Here is a 21,798-nt window from a genome sequence, read left to right on the forward strand (position 1 = left end):
CACATGACGATGGAAGCCCTCCTCCTGCTAAAAAAATCAAACGAGTTAAGCTGGCAAAAGCACAGCAAAGAACTGTGCGTTCTAAGAAGATATCACAAATCCCCAAGGAGAGTCCAAGTGTGGCGGTGGTTGCGATGCCTGACCTTCCCAGCACTGGACGGGAAGAGGTGGCTCTTTCCACTTTGCACGCCCCCTGCAAGTGCTGAAAGGAGCACCCACAGTCCACTTGCTGATATGCAAATTGAAGATGTCACTGTTGAAGTACAACAGGATGAGGATACTGGTGTAGCTGGCGCTGAGGAGGAAGTTGGCGAGGAGGATTCTGATGGTGATGTGGTTTGTTTAAATCAGGCTCCGGGGGAGACAGTTGTTGTCCGTGGGATGAAAAAGCCCATCACGGTCATGCCTGGGCAGAAGACCAAACATTCCACCTCTTTGGTCTGGCAATATTTCTATCCAAATCCGGACAACAACTGTCTTGCCATATGTACCATATGTAAACGTGGAATAAGTAACCACCTTGGAACATCCTCCCTTATACGGCACCTGCAGCGCGTTCATAATAAGTTACTGTCAAGTTCAGAAACTTTGGCTAAGACCGTAAGCAGTCCAGGGACACCTAAATCCATTTGTCCTGTTGTATCCAAGCGCCTGCAAACCTCACCGTCAACTCCCTCCTCGTCAATTTCCTCCTTAGTCAGGATCGGAAGTAGTCCTGCACGCCATGTCACTGGCATGACTGACTCTCTATCCGGGATTCCTCCGGAGGATCCTGCATTGCTACGCCTCCTGCTGCCACTGCTGTTGTTGCTGCTGCTGGGAGTCGTTCATCATCCCAGAGAGGAAGTAGGAACACCACTACTTTTACTAAACAATTGACCCTCCAACAGTCCTTTAAGTACAACAGCAGTCATCCTGAAGCAAAACGTATAACTGAGGCCTTGACTGCTATGTTGGTGTTAGACGTGCATCCGGTATCTGCCATTAGTGCAGTGGGATTTAGACAATTGATGGAGGTAGTGTGTCCCCGGTTCCAAATCCCGTCTAGATTCCACTTCACTAGGCAGGCGATACCGAAACTGTATAGAAACGTCAACAAAAGTGTCCTCAGTGTCCTGAAAAATGCCGTTGTACCCAATGTCCACTTAACCACGGACATGTGGACAAGTGGAACAGGGCAGACTAAGGACTATATGACTGTGACAGCCCACTGGGTAGATGTATCACCTTACGCAGCAATAGCAGCAGCGTCACCAGTAGCAGCATCTCAGAAACGCCAGCTCGTTCCAAGGCAGGCTACGCTGTGTATCACCGGTTTCAGTAAGAGGCACACCACCGACAACCTCTTAGAGAAACTGAGGGAAATCATCACCCAGTGGCTTACCCCACTTAGACTCTCCTGGGGATTTGTGATATCTGACAACGCCACCAATATTGTGCGGGCATTACATCTGGGCAAATTCCAGCACATCCCATGTTTTGCTCACACAATAAACTTGGTGGTGCAGAATTTTCTGAAAAGCGACAGGGACGTGCAGGAGACGCTTTGGGTGGCCCGAAAAATTTCTGGCCACTTTCGCCATTCAGCGACTGCGTGCTGAAGACTGGAGCGCCAGCAAACACTCTTGAACCTGCCCCACCATCATCTGAAGCAAGAGGTTGTGACGCGGTGGAACTCAACCCTCTATAGGATGGAGGATGGAGGAACTCAACCCTCAGAGGATGGAGGAGCAGCAAAAGGCCATTCAAGCCTATACATCCACCTATGACATAGGCAAAGGAGGGGGTATGCACCTGACTCAAGCGCAGTGGAGAATGATTTCCGTATTGTGCAAGGTTCTCCAGCCCTTCGAACTTGCCACACGTGAAGTCAGTTCAGACACTGCCAGCTTGAGTCAGGTCATTCCCCTCATCAGGCTTTTGCAGAAGCAGCTGGAGAAAGTGAAGGAGGAGCTAAGACAGAGCGATTCCGCTCGGCATGTGGGACTTGTGGATGAAGCCCTTCTTTCGCTTTGCCAGGATTCCAGGGTGGTCAATCTGTTGAAATCAGCCAACTACATTTTGGCCACCGTGCTCGATCCTAGGTTTAAAGCCTATGTGGTGTCTCTCTTTCCGGCCGACACAAGCCTGCAGAGGTGCAAAGACCTGCTGGTGAAAACACTGTCAGCTGAAGCGGAACGTGACACGTCAACAGCTCCTTCTTCATTTTCTCCCGCAACTGGGGCTGCCAGGAAAAAACTTAGGTATCCTAAGCAACCCGCTGGCGGTGATGCAGGGCAGGCAGGACCAAGTTTGGACATCTGGTCCGGACTGAAGGACCTGGCAACAATTTCAGACATGTCTACTGTCACTGCATATGATACTGTCACCATTGACAGAATGGTGGAGGATTACATCGGTGACAGCATCCAAGTAGGCATGTCAGACAGTCCGTACCTGTACAGGCAGGAAAAAGAGGAAATTTGGAGGCCCCTGTACAAACTGGCTCTATTTTACCTGAGTTGCCCCCCCTCCAGTGTGTACTCCGAAAGAGTGTTTAGTGCAGCCGGGAACCTTGTCAGCGAAAGGCGTAGGAGGTTGCTTCCACAAAATGTGGAGAAGATAATGTTCATAAAAATGAATTATCAACTCTTCCAGGGAGACCAGCCTCCAGAACGTACAGAGGGACCTGTGGTGGTGGATTCCAGCGGGGACGAGTTAATACTCTGTGAGGATGAGGATGTACACAACCCTGAAGAGGGTGAGGAATCAGTGGATGAGGATGAGGACGACATCTTGCCTCCGTAGAGCCAGTTTGTGCAGGGACAGATTAATTGCCAGCATGTTTTGTGGGGGCCCAAACGAACCAATCATTTCAGCCACAGTCGTGTGGCAGACCCTGGCGCTGAAATGATTGGTTTGTTAAAGTGTGCATGTCCTGTTTATACAACATAAGGGTGGGTGGGAGGGCCCAAGGACAATTCCATCTTGCACTTCTTTTTCTTCTTTGAATTATGTACTGTTTGGGGCCTAGTTTTTCAAACTGCCATCCTGTCTGCCACTGCAGTGTCACTCCTAGATGGGCCACTTGTTTGTGCCGCCCACTCGTGTCGCTTAGCATAGTCATCCATCTACCTCGGTGCAACCTTTTGGGCATAAAAACACTATTGTGAGGTGTGAGGTGTTCAGAATAGACTGGAAATGAGTGGAAATTAAGGTTTTTGAGGTTAATAATAGCATAGGAGTAGAAAAATCAACACATTCTGTGATTTTAGCTGTTTTTATGCTTTTTTAAAAAAAAATACAGATCCAAAACACAAAACCCAGAACCCAAAACACCGAAGGGTGGTTTTGGCAAAACCAATCCAGATCCAAAACATGAAGAAAGATCCAGATCCAAAACCAAAACACAAAACACGAAAAGTGGCCGGTGCACACCCCTAATATATATACATATATATATATATATATATATATATATATACATAACATAAGGTACATAATATAGCATTCTGGTTGCATAAAAATTATATTCAGGAATATCAGGTTGTGAATGCAAATACTACCTTAACTGCATCATGTTTGTCTACCACACATCATATAACCCTCTATTAATCATCAAAAGCATAACATATGAAATAGACTGTATCGTTATACAGATGCAATAATGTGACCATAATTGCCACTCAGTGTTTCCCACAATGCATATCATATAGTCTGAAAATAACGGGGCAATTAGAGATATTTTAAATGTGATGACATAGATAATCAATATGCACACAAATAATTTGTATACATGCCATAAATCACTGCTAATAGTGTAGAAGAAATAAAAGAGCTTATGCATTTGGGAGGACTACAATCTGCTTTCCCTAGTTTGCCATAAGGCATTGGACTAGGGATGAGAGTTGTAGTCACACTAGGGGTCTCGCATCAAAGGGGGCGTGCTGTCGATGGTGAGTGACAGCACGCCCCCCTTTGGTGGACGTGCCGGGGGAGTTGCTGCCCAGACGGATGCGTTCCTATGGGAACGCCTACCGTCTGGGGCCGGCCCCACTGACATCACTAGTGATGTCAGTGGGAGTGATTTTGGCTCTGATAGAGCCAAAAGCACTCCTGGGCTTGCGGCAGCGAGACCCTACCACAAGGGTCTCGTCGCAAGCCTGATGGTCGCGATAGTCTTGACCATCACGACCATCTTTTTGGCTGCTCGCATAAGCTGTGGATGGTCACCCACAGCTATGCGAGCGGCCAGGATGCCGCTCCAATTTTAGGTAGGAGGGCCCTGATTAAGAGCGAGCGCTCTTATCAGAGCGTCCGGCTCTGAATCAGGCCCAGAGTACCTGTTACAAATATCACATTGTGATAAGGAGACACTGAACCTAGAGTTTAGACCTGAATAAAAATGGTTTGAACTTGAAGTTGAGATAGTTGTCTTAACTCAAGGGAGTAACACTAAGAAAGAGTAACATTTAGGGCTATATTTACTAAAATGAGAGTATTTAGAAGTGAAGATGTTGCCCCTAGCAACCAATCAGATTCTAGCTATAATCTTCTAGAAGGTGCTAGTTAAATGTTAAGTAGAATCTGATTGGTTGCTATGGGCAACATTTCCACTTCCAAAAACTCACTTTACTAAATATACCCCTAAGTATAAACCACAAATCCACCCATTTATCCTTTCTGCAACTGTTAATAGAGGTAATTGCAAAATTCCACAAAACCGCACTGATGTGGTGTAACAGCGACATCTATCAAGTAAAAATATATATAACGAGATTTCCATGTCAGCCATTTGTTTATTACAGTACATCTATATACTCTAAAATATTTGATAAATAATGGCTATAATAAAATACATAAAACCAATACAATCTTCAATATCATTGGGTTTGATAGTGAAGCTCTTGCAACAGTATGTAAATTTCTATTGGCATATTGAAGCTTAATATTGCAAAGCAACACTTGAAGAACTGTGGATAACAATAACAACACATAAATAAGGAACATGGAGTTCCAGTTTGTGCCTGGATCCTGTAATTTAATCATTCAGAATTTAACTTATATAACTTTGCTGAGAATCACAGCACATACATTAGGAACGTGTTGTATACAGCCCTTTAAATAATTCTTAAAATAAGCCATAAAAGCAATAAATCTGAGATATATTCTGCAGATCATAGCATCCTAAATTGATGAACACTACATACCAATTCCTATATCAGTTAATCAGAGCCATAACTAAGCATTTTAGTGCCCTGTGCCACAAAGAGCATTGGTGCCCCCTATTTTTCTAATAGGGATATATGTAATCCCCCAGGAATATCCCCAAGCCTAGGAAGGACTAATGTTACTTCCTGTCTCTAGCGCATACCGCAAGACTAAAAAAGGTATAACACAGCCTTTTTTTTACTCTCTCAGGAATACCAAGGGTTAACGTAGCTTCCAGACAATACAATGTTGCCAGTTGCCTTGCATGTTGCCTGCAGCTGATTGGGTCCCCTAAGGGCGAGAAGCCCAGATTTAGAATGTTACCCTTGATTTGTAGAAGGGATATATACAGCTGCTGCATAGGCTGGGGTGTGTGCAGATCCGGCATGGAGTGTATCAGCGAGTGCTGGGAAGGTGACTTTGTGTGAAGCATTGGCCGGTGTGTGCAGACACGGCAGCAGCTCAGCGTGAAGCCTGTACTTTCCGCATCAGCAGTGAGTGACGTGTACGCAGCCGAACGAAGGACTCGAGAGATAGAGTGTCAGCCGCTTGCACCCAGAACAACAGCACAGCAGCACTATCCCTGCAGCGGGAGACTTGCGGAAGTGGCCGAAGCAGCCCTCAGACCCGCTGGGTAGTGGTGGTCCAGGCAACTGCTGGGAAGACCGGCATCTGCCCGTCACGTGAAGCTGCAAACAGGAGCCATACAGCGACCGTCTGTGGACCCGGGTAAGACAATTAGCCCTCTGCTTGTGATCACCCTTATTGCCAAGGGACATCCCCCCATAGTTGTAAAACACTGGGCTGGGAGAAGCAGCAGTGACCTTACATTACAGCCTGATAATTACCAAGCAACCTTACACAGGACTAAAGGCTAATATACAATTACTGCAGTAGTGACTCTGATTAAATATTATAGCAAGGTACCTAGTTCTATGTGTAATACTACAGTAGTGACTGACCAAATACAGGAATAATATATATATATATATATATATATATATATATATATATATATATATATATTGGAATCCATAGTGTTCTGGAAAGTGCAATCGACTTTCATTATAAATGCTTATTAATGGATCCTCAACTTCTTTTGTTTTTGTGTGCTCATCAGTGAAGATTCAAGAGACTTCTTATTACTACTGGAGTCAATTTATGGTAACATTCAGCTTCTTGATAAAAGTTTCTTTGAGATATGCAAAGTTGGTTATAAATGCCCTTATACTATAAGGTACTGTATACTGTAATCATTTAATGTGTTGTGATGGTTGTAGGAAATATTTAACCAAGGTTATTTGCTTCACTTATTAAGTATTGTTGAGCTCTTTTATGTACATTTTCTAATTTCTGAAAAGTGATTGCAACTGTGATTTAGTAAAGTGCCTTATTCTTGAATGAGAAGATATTTGTATACCCCTGAATCTGATTTGCACTATTTGATCTTTGATGCAAAGATGTATGTATATGTTTGGTTTTGAAACTGACAGTGTACTTGAATAATGTTGAAATCTGCATAGTAACAAAATAGAGTATACAGTTGCTGATTCTTACCGACAAACATCTTCTTCAAATAAACCATCCTTCAATGAAGGCATCTGTTAAAAATACCTTTCGTGTAGTCCCACCTTCCTTACCTCTCTGAACCGCACCTTAGAACCTGTGCTTGGTGGAGAAATTCAAGTACCAGGTAAAGTGAGAACATTACTGTTTGAAATTATTCTGACACTGTTTACCTGGGTATTACATATAAAGCACCTGAAAAAGGGGCATGGCCTCATGGGTAAGGACCAGGGAAAAGATAGGAGTCCAGGAGATGCTGGGGATAGCACAGGGGATGCAGTGGGGATGCCGACGGTCTAAATGCCGACGTTCTAAATGCCGACCGTCGACCCCCCGACAGTCTAATCCCAGCAAGTGTCTAATGACCGGCGTCGAAATCCCGACGCCTGTCATTAGACCTATGCTGGGAGCCCGACACCCGGCTTAGCGAACGAAGGTAAGTCGGGCACGGACAGCCGCTGGGGGGGCTTAGGGTTAGGCATCCCCCCAGGAGGGCTAGGCTAGGGGAAGGGGGGGTAGGGTTAGGCACCCCCGGGAGGAGGTTAAGGTTAGGCACCCCCCTCGGGAGACATAGGTTTAGGCTGCGGGGAAGAGGGTGTTAGGTTAAGGCACTTTGAGGGGGGTTAGGGTTAGGTAATTGGGGGGAGGTTAGGGTTAGGCACCCCTAAGTTAGGTTTGGGGGGGATAGGTTAGTAAATAGGAAAAAAACTTACCTGTCGGGATCTTCACTGCTGGGCTTCCGCTGTTGGGATTTGAACTGCTGGCCATGCGGCTGGTGGTAAATCATACTGATCCCTGGCACAGGACGCATTACCCTAGTTACGGCCCTGGGGTTAATTGCAAGTATTGCACATAATTAATTGTGCAGTTGGGTTTTCCTGAAATACAAACACACCCAAACTTAAGGGTTCTGCTTCGACTGGAGTCCTAGATTGGAATGACTTTGGGGTTCCGAGTCAAACTGAGTCACGTTTCAGTTTCAGAATGCATGTAAACAGGTCCAAAGTAGTTGTTTTATCGATTTTTTATCGATTTTTTAATCAATCTTAATGAATCCAAAACCAAACTAAACTTGAATTCGAACTAAAACAATAAAGGGTGGTTTTGCCAAAAACAAAAATCGATGATAAATTAGAACCAAAACCAAAACACGGGGGTCTATGCACATATTAATAATAAGCAATACTCCTCAATAATCAAGTAAAGACCATGATATTTACCTTGGGGTGACCACAATCAGTAGCTCACATTAATTCTTTGAAACTCAATAAGGTTCTCTATGGCTCCATAATAGCAGTGCAAGAAAACAATTTACAGAAATAAACAATCCCAAAAATAGATTAGAATTATCATGATGCAGCCTGGGATAGGCCGTTACTCACGTCTGCGATGGCGTCTTCGGGCTCCAACGGTCCGGACGCCAGGCGTAGAGACAGGTAGTGGCTCAGTATTCTGCCCAGGGACTGCTAGAGCCTTCATGTGTTTGTCCTGGTTGCCGCGGTGCAGTCCGGGGTGCTGCCATGTTGGTTCATGCCATCTGATCAGTATTCTCCTATGGTAGTTCTGCGGTCCGTCAGCTTTTGTCTTTGGCCAATGACCAGCTATCTAAGCGTATTTTAGGATACTTCTGGCAACAGGAAGTTGCCTGTACAACTTTGCTCCTATAGGGGTTTTCTACTGTGACTGCGTCTCAGGCTCCGCTGTGTTCCTTGCCCGTGTACACACTTCATGACCTTCAAACTCCATTTTGTTCCAGCAAGATTTGCTATACAGCATCTCATACCACCAATCCTGAATACCATCGCTATTCAGCATCTCATACCTGTGCTGACTACCATCGCTATTTTGCATCTCATGCCACCTGTGCTGACTACCATCACTATACAGCGTCTCATACCATTAGCGCTGACTGCTGACTTCCATCGCTACTAGCATCTCAGTCTCCAGAGTTTCACCCACCGCTTGTCTGCTTCTGGGTCTCTTGTGTTACATCCTATCAGATCTCTTGTCAGTCTTACGCCTGGAACTTAAGTGTCATCATTCATACCTGAACGTTTACTGCCTCATCAGGGCTTATATAGTCCTCCCATATCTATCTCTGTGTTTTCTCCAGGTACCTGCCCCGAGGGCCGCGACCTGTTCACTTGGTGCAGCGAAACCCACATCCCACTTGGAGGGTTCACTGGTGGATACTATTAGGTGGACTAGTCTCTGTGCCTTGGGGTAGGTCTCACCAACACCTGGGAGAGACGTATGAAGAGGATGTATATATTGCCTTCCCATTTCTTGTCACACGCTCCCCCTAGCCCTCTGGTCCTAGTTCCTACAGTTGAAGCCAGTAAACACCTGGACTTGACAGAATTATGCGTTTCATCTGTTGAGTCAGCCTTTTCCCAAGCTTGAGAGGAAAGAACATTGTATAACTGAACTCTCTGGTGTAATACATAAGCAGGTAAATGGTCATGCTGTAGCTTGTATTGTTGTTAATACTATCGGCTTCTTATTGATTTTTCATTGATGAAACTCAAAAACTTTCATATAAACTTTCATAAAAATGTACCAGCTTGCAATATCATGTAGTGATTTCCGACAATATAATTTTACGTCACCATTCCACAGAATGGCATACTGCAGAGTCTTGTAAAATTAACATTTTGTGTATATAATTATCTACAGAGATGGTCAGTTAAAGATGCTCTGTGAAATGTTTGGGGTACAATAAGTGAGAAGTCCGGGAGAATAAAAAGATATAGGAGTTTTCCAGGTTGAATAACAAATTCTACCAACATGCTAAAATCCACAGCCAAATGTGTAATTACCAGTCTGCGGCTGCTTGCTGCTCATTTCCTACTTGTGCCCCTTAGTTCATTATGTGGCAAAGGGATATGGGTCACATATACTATGACATTACCAGCATGCTGAAGATGAGAAGAACCTACCATGCTGTACTCCACTGTCTCTAAGTATGGGCTGATCATGCATAATGTTGCCAGTGATCTTATGCAACTGCAGCCCATGGCTCCATGGAGTATAAAGGAATTCCAGTCCTAGCACTCAGTGCTAGATGATTGACTAGTCTGCGCTTTGTCTAGCTACTGACACTACGATCCTAAAAGTTTTGTGTGTATCAACTTGGCTGTGGTTTCCCATTTACTCTTTCAGTTGCTCCTAATACTATTTGCCCTCACTGTGTATCAGACCACTGAAACTGTATGCTCATGCTTAAACCCTGATACGTCTAAATATATCACACCAGGAATAGTATTATACTTTGCATAATCTGCTAACTCCACCCTAAAAGCTATCACTCTTTTCCCCTAACCATTAGGATTAATAGTAACTTCATTAAAACATTCTTGTGTTTCTCACATCTATCTTGTCTAAACTGTGACTATTTGCTCCAGTCACCCTGGCACTTCTGCCATTGGGTCCTGCTCTGAACTGTTTGGAGCACCTCTACCCTATCCACGTGCCAGCAATGAGGAGAATATTCCTCGGGGCAGTTTTGCTCATCACTGCAGTTTGCCCTTCTTTACAACATATGAACATATTATTTTAGGTTTTGTTTAATTTCCAACCCAGCAGCCATAACCTGTAGCTGTAGGAAGAACATGATTAGGAGAATTAATTTGATCTAGAAAGAAACCCCAGTTATATTCTTGTTCCATTGGAATGCCGGCTGGTCGTAATAGCAGAGTGTTTAGCTTCAGTACATTTGAGCAAAATGGCTCAATACTATCAATTACCAGCAAAAAGGTCAATTTTTACTTGTAGACATTATAAACCTGACTCACTAAAAATAGCAGCTATAAACACATTTATTGGTGCATTATATGCCAGCCTGTCAAACAGTGAGGTAATTGCTGCTAAGTACATTTTAACTGTTTCTAGTGTTGGGAGTGAGAAATCACATTTAAGTTTTTCATTTAAAGGCAAATATTAGAAGTATCAAGCAATGTCCATTTTACCCCATATTACGCCACAAATAAAATGTGGGCATCATGTAAACCTGCTACTTACAAAGAGTATTGCAGCCAATATCATAATTAATGTTCATTAATAGGGGACCGTAACTAGCTGCAACACTGGATAGAGGTTATATAGAATGCAAATTACAAGGTGACAAGAACAGATAAGATGGACAAGAGAGTGAGGTATTAAAAGCCGATATTAGGATGGTCGAAGGTCAGAATGTCGACTAAGACTTTAGGTCAACGACCTATACTGTATGTTGACATTCAAAAATGTTGCCATGGTTAAAATGTCGATATGTTCATGAAGTTGACATTTAACATGTCGACATCAGAATAACCCTGAACTCAAGCAAAAAAAAGCAAAAAACAGTATGTCAAAAATTCTGGTATCAACATTATGAACATATCGACATTTTAACTATGTCTACATTTTTTGAATGGCGACATATTCATTGTCGACCTAAAGTCCATGTCAACATTCTGACTGTTGAACTTCTGAATATTGACATTCTGACCAGATCCTGGACAAAGTGGGTTGTAGACAATAGGTAAGGAGCACCCTGTGTGTGAGAAATTAATCTCCTGGCACCTCTGTAATGCTATTGGTTGCTAATTAATTGCTAACTTGCATCCTCCTTGTTACACCCCTCTCTTTTAGATTGTGAGCCTCACAGGCAGAGCCAACTTGTTTTGTTCTCGCCCCGTATCACTATCCCTATCACTATTGCGTATTTGCTTCCCCATTGAATCTGACCCTGTCTGTCTGCCCACAAAGTGAGTGCAGGCTTATTCAGTGCTGTTTGCTCCCTACTTCCCCTGTGTGATCAGCCATTGATTGCTACTGTACTCCAAGCCATCGTGAGCCTCTGATTCCCACTGTCCCACTCTCTACTGCCCTACTTTTCACTGTCTTTGGTGTTATCATTATTTTTGTGTGGTTCTTATGTATTTATGTAACATTTATGCAATTGTTTTCTTATCACTGTATAGCCATGCAGGCACTTTGTGGTCCTTTATAAACAAAAGTTAATAATAATTCTCAGGAATAATGCTTGATTCAACACCATGCCTACTTTCAATATGTGTAAGCAATGGGCAATCTTTAAGAGTGCTGTACATTTTTTTTACAGTTCTGTGATGGTTTTGTTTATTATGTAATGATGCTATCAGAACTGATGGACTGGGAAAGCTGAGATTCATGCTGGTTTATCCTTTCCCCAAAATGTAACCTTCCACAGCTTTCTCATCAGGGGGATAACTAGGTATTTGAAGACCCCATAGCAAAAGTTTGCAAAGGCCCCTATGTACTTGTACCACCCAATGGTGAAAAATATATATAATGTATGTAACTTTGACAAGGAAGATGGCCCCCCTCAGCTCTGGACCCCATAGCAGCTGCACCCCTTGCACCTATGGTAGTTACACTCATGCTTCTCATACATGCTCTGGAGTAAAGACAAGAAAAGATGGGGTAATATTTTGTTTCCAATTTACTGCATGGTGGAGTCGCAGTCAGCACTGTATTTGCGAAGTCAGCATTTTGCTAAATTTACAGTGTCAGTTCATTCTTCTTTGTGGTGGGGTGGAAAAGGAACAGTGTAAAAATCCATTTCGGAACAAAGAGGAAAGTGGAATACCATCTGGAACACTTAAGGCGAATTCTGTCTGCCAAACTTGTGGATGTGATGCAAACATCCACGGAACAGTTTGGGAACATTTGCTCATCTCTAGTAACCCCTAATAAATTGGTACTTTGTGAAAACTCTGAATATTCAGCAGGTCCATCCAGATTAGCCACAATTTGAAGGAATCTCCAAACTAATCTCAATCCCCCTTTGTCCAGTCTATTGCTCCAATATTCCACAGGTTCTGTCATTAGCATAAGTTTCATTATAAGACTGTTTGATTATGCTGCTCTAGCACTTCCTTTCTCATTTTGCATAATTTCCATCCAACATATTCATTTGGAAGTATTTGATGGCTATATTATACAAAAAAATCCATTTAATTTGACACCGGGGATTTTCAGAGAAGTACAAAAGACACTGCACAAGTACGCTTGGCAGAAACCCAGGGATTGTGAACCAGTTTAACCCACAGGACAGGGCCATTAATTCTCAGGGATGTGTGCATGACCCAACTTCCAGACAAAGGATACCAAATAGTGCTTGAATCAGGATTTATATTAAATAAGTCTTACAAAACTTTAGATTTAAAGTGTGACTGCCCCCAGAAAGTAACTTTGTCCAAAGGCACATCAAAAGTATTTGTAGTAAAATGTAACACACAAATTAAAGTGCTTCTACTTTACTTTGTACATCTCTCATGTAAATAACACAAACAATCTATTTTCTATCATAGAGATAGATGTATGAAGGACTTAATTTTTACATAACATCAGGTCGTCTTATACACACACATTCAGCAGCACATATCCTAACCCACTGCTCCATGCTCCTTCTTCACTATCTAGCCCTCTGTGTCGCCCCTGTCTGTCTGCCCTTCCCCTTTAGAATGTAAGCTCTCACGAGCAGGGCCCTCATCCTCACGTGCTTCTCCTCCCCCTACTTATAGTATAATTTACTCCTAACTCCCCACAATGGCACCTAACACCTGGTTGCTCATGTCCTGCTGCTTGTGTTTTGCAGCTGAGTTTATAACCTTGTCCTTGTCCTGCATTGTTTTGTATTACTATTAACTGTTTTTCTTGTGTGCTCATTTATGTACTGTGTAAGGCGCTGCGGAACCTTTGTGGCGCCATATAAATAAAGGATAATAATAATAATAATAATAATAGTACACATCATGTATTCAATTATTTATTTATTTTAAATATGTAAAAACACATACAAAGTATTCCTATTTCATATATTAGATATTACTGTTATTATTGTGAGCACAAAATAGAAAGTGAACTCTATTGAACTCTATTGCGGGGGCACTGTAAATATTAAGACCTAGATTTTAATAATGATTATGTAAAAAATTAGAGTAATACTGAGACAAGTGAAAAAAACATCACAACAAAATAACAATCACAAGGTATCCACTAGGACACATGAATGTCCCATAGAGGTTCAGATGGCTAAAATCTGCTAAAAGGTTTATTTACAGATGGCAAAATAATTATAGTAAAGGGCGGATTCAATTAGGTTAATTGGACGGCCGGGACTATTCAATAACAGCCCATGGAAGGCTGTGATAAGACTGCAGGATGCACTTACAGTATCACGGATTTATGTTCAAGCCTGAGGGAGGTTCGAACAGAAATCCTTGGTAAGTGCCCTTATCGGGGGTGCCGCAAACTCAATAACCCATAGCACCAGGTTATATTTATTGGAAACCATGGGTTAAAGCCCGTTAGCTGTAATGTTACAGTGCGAGGAAAAAGGGATTGTAATTTAATAGCCTAAAAGTGTAAAAGCCAGAGCCTATCACCCTTTTCCTCATGCAATAAATAAAATAATTATAGGGTGTCCCATAAGGCATATGGAAAACTGTCCTGTTAAACTTAAGACCCTCTAATTCTCTATAAATAATCTATTAATGAATGCCAAAATATTAACAATAAATCAAGAAAATAATATATAATGAAGTTTCTAAACAAAAATCTATCTTGTACTATGGTCCAGATGGCAAATACATAAGCATATGGTAAAATAAAATAATAATTGTGCAGATATAATAACCTGTATATCAAATGAAACAGTAATGTTATCAAATTGTCAGCTCAAGTGGCACTGGATGCAGCGGTGGCTTTTCCTTCAGTTTCTCCAGCAAGTGCATCTGCCGAGAACAAAACTAAACTTTCCCAAAAACACAACCAAGTCTTTTTGTCTTGTGTCCAGGCCCTTATCATGGGCAACAACTGTTTCATCCACTGGTGTCTAATTTACACAAACAACATCATCATCAACATCCTCATCATCAACATCCTCATCATCAACATCCTCATCACCAACATCCTTATTAGCGCTAGCTCCACAAATATCCTGCTCATCCTGGTGCACTTCCAAAGAGGCATCTTTCGATTTCTGTCAGCATGTTTACTTGTGCTTACATCATGATAAGAGGCAGAACCACCAGTCATAAATAAAGACCAAAGCCTTAGCCTTTCCTTGCCACTTCATGTGGTGAAACTGGCATATTGCCAATATTATGTCTTTGTGCAGCTAACTTTCCCTTTGATGTTTTCTTCTTTACCACTGTAAAAGATTGGTTCTTGATTTTATATGCCCTGACGTAAGCCCTGTATGCCCTTGGGCCTCGGTTTTAGTAGATTATGTAGATGGACTAGTATCGTCATGACTGGTGGCACTGGCAGCAGCTCCGGCACTAGTATGTGGTTCCTGCTCTCCTCTCAACTGAATAAGAAAAAAATAACACACTGCGCTGCCACTTAGTGTCACAAGATTAATTATTTATGAATAAGAATAACACACTGTACTACCACTTACAGTGATTTCATTATGTTTTATATATAATGCATGTTATTTAGCACTTTGTTGTGGTCTTGTAGTCGACATGTAGACTAATCACTTATTCACAATGGAGAAAAGAAGTGAAAAGTTGAATATTAGACTGCGCTACCACATACAGTGTCACAAGATTAATTATGAATAAGAATAACACACTGTGCTACAAATTATAGTGTCACAATACGTGGACGATAAACTGCGGTCTGGCCTCAGTGTCACCAAACAATAATAGCGCAGCTAAGTTGCTAACGCATACACACACAAAAGAAATATTTTTTTTTTGTGTTTTGACATTAATTTAATTTCACTTATATTTTGTTTACACTAGGGAAGAGCACCCCTGAATGAGGCAGCAGACCCTTGATGAACAACACAGACAGCACCCCTTCTTTATGGACAACAAAGCACCCCTGCCAAGTGCGGACAGACCACCTGCAGAGTCACAAATACGTGGACGATAAACTGTGGAAGTGTCACCGTACAATAATAGCGCAGCTAAGTTGTTAACACACACACACAAAACAAAATATATATCTTTTTTTTGTGGATTGATATTGATATTATTTATTTAATTTCACTTTTATTTTCTTTACACTGGGGAAGAGCACCCCTGAATGAGGCAGCAGCCCCTTGATGAACAACACAGACAGCACCCCTTTTGATGGACAACAAAGCACCCCTGCCGAGTGCGGACAGACCACCTGCAGAGTTACAAATTAATGAACAATAAACTGCGGCAGTGTCACCATAAAATAATAGCGCAGCTAAGTTACTAACACACACATACAAAAAGCACTTTTATTTTCTTGTAAACTGGGGAAGAGCACCCCCCCTGGACAACACAGCAGCAGCCTTCAACCCAATACTCCCGACTGGACACACACACCGAGTGACTGACAGTGACTGACTACGTCTACTAGCTTCTCTCTCTACAGCCGGAGTGAAAATGGCGCAGATCGCAGGGATCTTTATATAATCCAAAACCCACGAGAATCCGACAGCAGGAGGAATAGCGCTTTTTGCCTCATTTTCGGATCCGAGTCACGCAGGAAAACCCGAGCCTAGCTCGGTTCTTGCCTCGGATCTGGAAGTTCGGGTGGGTCCGATTCTCAGAGAATCGGACCCGCTCATCTCTAGTATTTACCCCTTTCAAACAAAACAGGATGAATGTGAAAAGTGATTTAATGAGTACACAGATAATCCTAAGTAGAAAGATATGTGAGCATCTGAGTTGAGGTGTCACATGACTCATGTATTATTCATTTATTGTAAATACTGGGAGTGATTGGCAAGGCACAGAGCCAATCATTATTAGAGGCATCTGAGTTGAGGCGTCCTGTGACTAAAGTGATTTGCTGTGTTTTAAATATTGATATCTACATGTGACATCCACCAGAAAATCGGTTGGTCTATATCTGAAGTTGAACCTATACCACTGAATGTAAGTTGCCTAAGGTATCATAAATAAACTGGAAATTTAAGCAGTGTATTCTAATGTGAGTTGGATAAAGTAATCACTCTGAAAGGGGGCAGTGGCGGACTGGGCTGGGGGGCAGGGTGCCATCTGCCTCCCAGGTCAGTATAATTTTAACATTCTGGGGCCGCAGGCAGCAGTGGCGTAACTATGGAGGGTGTGGTTGCTATGGGGTCCGGCGGCTTAAGGGGCCCGCCGGCCCAGCGATCGCACCTCCTGCACCCTTCATTTGCCGGACGCCCACTGATATTGTGTTACCAGCGGGCGCCCGGCTCCTTCTCTCCTCTCTTCCCCCTGGCGCCAGAGGCAGCCGGAGGATGGAGCTCACTCCTGAGCTCCAGCTTCCGGGTCCCGCAGTGCACTATGGGAGTGATGTCATGAGGTCACTCCCATAGTTCCGAGGAGCGGGCACCAGTGATGGATGGCAGCAGGCACTGGAACAGTGTTTAAGGTAAGTATTGGGTTTTTTGTGTGTATGTGTGTGCCAGGGGGGCTTACTACTGGGGGCACTACAGGGGGCATTACAGGGGCATTACTACTGGGGGCATCATATGGAGGCACTACCGCGGCCTTACTACTGGGGGAATCATATGGGAGCACTACAGGGGCCTTACTACTGGGGGCACTATTGGGAGCATTACTACTGGGGGCACTTCAAGGGGCATTACTACTGGGGCTCTGCAGGGAGCATTACTACTGGGGGCACTACAAGGGCATTACAACTGGGGGCACTACAGGGGCCCTTACTACTAGGGGCACTGCAGGGGGCATTACTACTGGGGGCACTACTACAGGGGGCATTACTTTTAGGGGCATTGTTACCAGGGGTCATTGTTACCCGGGACACTATTACTACTGGGGGCACTGCGTAAGAGGCACCATTACAGTGAGCATTGCATAAGGGGCACCATTACAGTAGGTATTTAGTGTTTTAGGGGAACTACTGCTGTGGGCATGGTGTAAGACCTAAGTTAGGGGGGGGGCTTAAAAAATGTTGCTATGGTGCCCAAAAAGTTCTAGTTATGCTTCTGGCAGGCAGACTGTGGTCATACACTACCCACACATTGCTGGCGACTGGGAGGCTGGCATGGGATGTTACCCCGGCCGCTCGTGTTATAACACGCTACATTAAATTAGCAGGGTTGGAGGATTCCCCTGTGTTAGAGGCTGCTGCGGCAGCCCAGGCAGGCTTTGGTTTCTCTAATCAGCAGCAGCGTCGGACCAGCTGCCCCTGCTGCTCTCTGAAACCCCTCCCACTGCCCTTGGAGGAGGAAGTGGTTGGTACACAGGCTGTCCAGTGAGTCTCTAGGAACATTGTCAACACAGGCCTGATTTATGTACCTAAAGCATCATAAACATCATGACTGTCCATGGAGAGAAGCCCACAGGAAAGCAAGAGCACTAAGAAGAGAAGCACATTAGAAGCCTAAGGTTAGTACTGCAGGGGAATCATGGGGTGGCTAGAGAGGACTGGGTTACAGAGGTGTGTGTGCTTCTCTGTTTGAGGTTTCCATTGCAGCAGAAACAGAGCAATATCTGGTGATTGGGAAATACTTAATAATTAGAAGCAGGAAGTACTCAAGGCGATATATGAATATCTAAAAGTTAACTTTTAATAGGCATGCATTAAATCATGGAGGTCAAACTTGCTGGTTCCTATCTGGCTGCTATTTCATTTCTGTGGTTTGACAAACACCATGTAACTTACTAAATACTGTATACTCCACTGCAGGAATCCACACCCCATTTTTGGGATCTTGTTACAGTCATTACTTAAGGGGCTTATGTATTAACAATCATGGCACTGTTTATTAATCCATTTCGCAAAAGATATTTTCATTTTGTATGAAAATATTTCTGCTGTTTACTAATGCCGCGTATCCACTATGCGACCCTGGGAAGATGGTACGAGTATGACACCCCACCCCTAGGTGGTGCAGTACCTACACTGAACAATTGATCGTTCAGTGTAGGCACATCAATCATCCCCTAACATGGTCACTCTATCGTTATCGGCAGATTGACCAGCATGTTTGGGCGATGATTGATGTCAGAAACAACCAGTGGGAGCGCACATTTGTATCCCCGATGTGTGCGTGATTACTATGCGATTGCACGATTATGATGCCGTAATCGTGAAATCGCTCAGTAAGGTTGCGTAGTGGATATGTACCATTAGTGTAGCTTGCGGGGACAGTGGTAGTGATAACTGCTGTCCCTGTGACTTCCCGGCAGATTGGAGGAATATTTCACATTTATGAAAGAGTGCTCTGGGAAATCTGACACTTTGCATGCGTACAGTGGCAGCTTCCGGAGCTGGCTAGAGGCTTGTGAACCAAAGGGGCCAAACTCCGAAATGATACATTTGGGTAAGATTGTAGTCCTCATTGAAAATAATGCAGTGCTAATAAGCCTTCTGCAGACGATTTTTGAGAAATTTCCTGCATTAGGCTATTAGTACATAGCAACAATTTATAGGCAGGTGCAAGTGGATGCAATGATGGACTGGCTGGAACCACCTACCATGCTAATGTAAACGAGGGTCCAGAAAATGGGCGTCTCAGGGCTTGCACATTCTGGTTCAGGTATCAGCAGCAGGGTTAGGCTGAAACTAACATTTGCATATTATTGCTGGCACGACTCCCATTCAAATGCAACTGCGACAAAGTAGAGCCCACCTCTCAATTAGGCCCTATATATTTTTCCTTTTTTTTTTTTCCCTTTTCCGAATTGTACTGCCACATCTGAAGGAAGAATCGTTGATACTGATACTTATTCCCAGAAGTATACAGTGGCCTCTTACACCATAAGTGAACTATATATGGTTATTGAAACCCTTGAGAAGCTCCAATTTGTGATAACAAATCTAATTTTGTTACTGTGACACCTATGGTTACTATATGTTGTGAATTGATAGTGTTTACCTATTTAAAGATGTTACGTTCATTCGTGCGCTGAGAGTGAAGAGGACAGAGAGAAACGAGGTTGGTGGGTGGTCTTAGTAGAAACAAGTGGCGGACAATAATAAGCGGCCCACCAGCTGTTGTTGAACTACAAATCCCAGCATGCATTGCAACATTTTTAGTATGGCCAAATAGCAAAACTGTGGCAGGGCATACTGGGATGTGTAGTTTTACAACATCTTGGGATGCGCTTATTGCTCACCCCTAGTATAAAGCGACGGGAAGAGCAAAGCAGCAGGTCAGGTGAAGCAGCCAGCTCCCTTTATATACTAGTGTGTGTAATATATATATATATATAATAAAGTCTATTTGGGTTAAGGAACACTAGGCCTGATTTTCTTTAATTGATAAATATTTATTGTACTGAAAATCCCCATATAAAAGTGTGGGCCATTACATATGGGCCAGTGCTCTGGACTTACCTCCCATGCTAATAGTTGCCAGCCAGCTGAAAGGGGGTGTAATAAAAATGAGAGTTAATGATAGGAAAAGTAGGATGATTATATATATATATATATATATATATATATGGAGCTACAAAATGGTACTGAGGTAGCGCTCAAATCCGTGTATTTATGCGTAGATATACTTTCAGTCTTAATTCACTATAATCCTGTCTTCACAGTGGCAGCTTGGTGTTCTCCGATAAATCACTTGTCGAATGATTCCAATAACATATAAAAGAAAAGTGCCGTATAGTGTAGTAATTTAGGGCATCAGTGGCACACTCTATATAGAAAATGCGTACCGTATTAACCCAGATATGCGAGCATTGGGTTATATATATATATATATATATATATATATATATGAGTCTTGTGATCCTGAATCGGGATGATTACATAAAAGAAGCCTTAAGACTCCTAGGAGTACAAACATCCTATATGAAGATTGAACAGGATCCAACCCCTATGTTCGTAGATGAACTTCGGAAAATATTGGTTGATGCTCTTCACAAAGACATAATTAATAAAGATGAATACCAATTTTTAATTAAGAATAACCCGGTCATCCCTACATTTTATTATCTACCCAAGATCCACAAGAGTCTTGAGAATCCACCAGGACGACCCATAATCTCCGGGATAGACTCTTTGTCGTCAGGATGCTCGGAGTATGTGGAGAAGTTTATCAATAAACATGTAGGTCAATTAGAATCATTTGTGAAAGACACCACATCCATCTTACAAATCCTTAATGAAATACAGTGGAGAGATGGTTACAAATGGGCGACAGTGGATGTACAGTCGCTGTACACTTCCATTCCACATGACATGGGTATTTCTAAATGCCGTGAATTTTTATAAACTGATAATTTTTTAAGTCAAGAACATATAGATTTTATTTGTACTCTTATGAAATTTATTCTCAGTCGTAATTATTTTAAATTTTTGGACACATTTTATGTACAGGCAGAAGGCACAGCGATGGGCACAGTTTTTACCCCCAGCTTCGCGAATTTACATATGGGAAGCTGGGAGCGCAAATATATCTATGGAGAACACCCCTTTAAAAAGAATATCATCTTGTACGCCAGGTATATAGATGACATTTTGCTAATCTGGGATGGAACAGAAGGAGACTTTACTTTTTATGGAGTATTTAGAAATAAATGAATACAATCTATCCTTCACCCACAAATTTAGTGAGTCCGAAATTGAATATCTAGATCTCACTTTAAGTAGCGATTCCTCTGGTATTACAAGTAGTAACTACATAAAACCTGTAGACACAAATAGCTATGTCCACTTTAAGAGTGGACATCTAAATAACTGGAAGACAAACATCCCATTTTCACAATTTTGCCGTCTAAAAAGGAATTGCAGTTCAACCAAAACCTTCGAAGACCAGATGGGTGTATATTCAGAGAGATTCCGTGAAAGACAATATCCTGAAGAGATCATAAAGGAAGCAACAGATAAAGCAAGGATTTTAAAGCGTGAAGATCTCCTACTCTACAAGCAAAAAAATATGAATGAAAATAAAATCATGTTTGTTACCCAATATAATCAGAAAGAAAAAGAGATTAGAAGAATTTTAAATAAGCACTGGAATATCTTGAAAACAGACACCATTCTTTGTAAGACACTCCCAGATAGACTCATGATAGCTTTTAGGAAAGCCAACAATCTGAAGAACCATTCTTGCTCCAA

This window comes from Taudactylus pleione, unplaced genomic scaffold (assembly GCF_031769625.1).
Source record: "Taudactylus pleione unplaced genomic scaffold, aTauple2 ptg000545l, whole genome shotgun sequence".
NCBI classification, from domain to species: domain Eukaryota; kingdom Metazoa; phylum Chordata; class Amphibia; order Anura; family Myobatrachidae; genus Taudactylus; species Taudactylus pleione.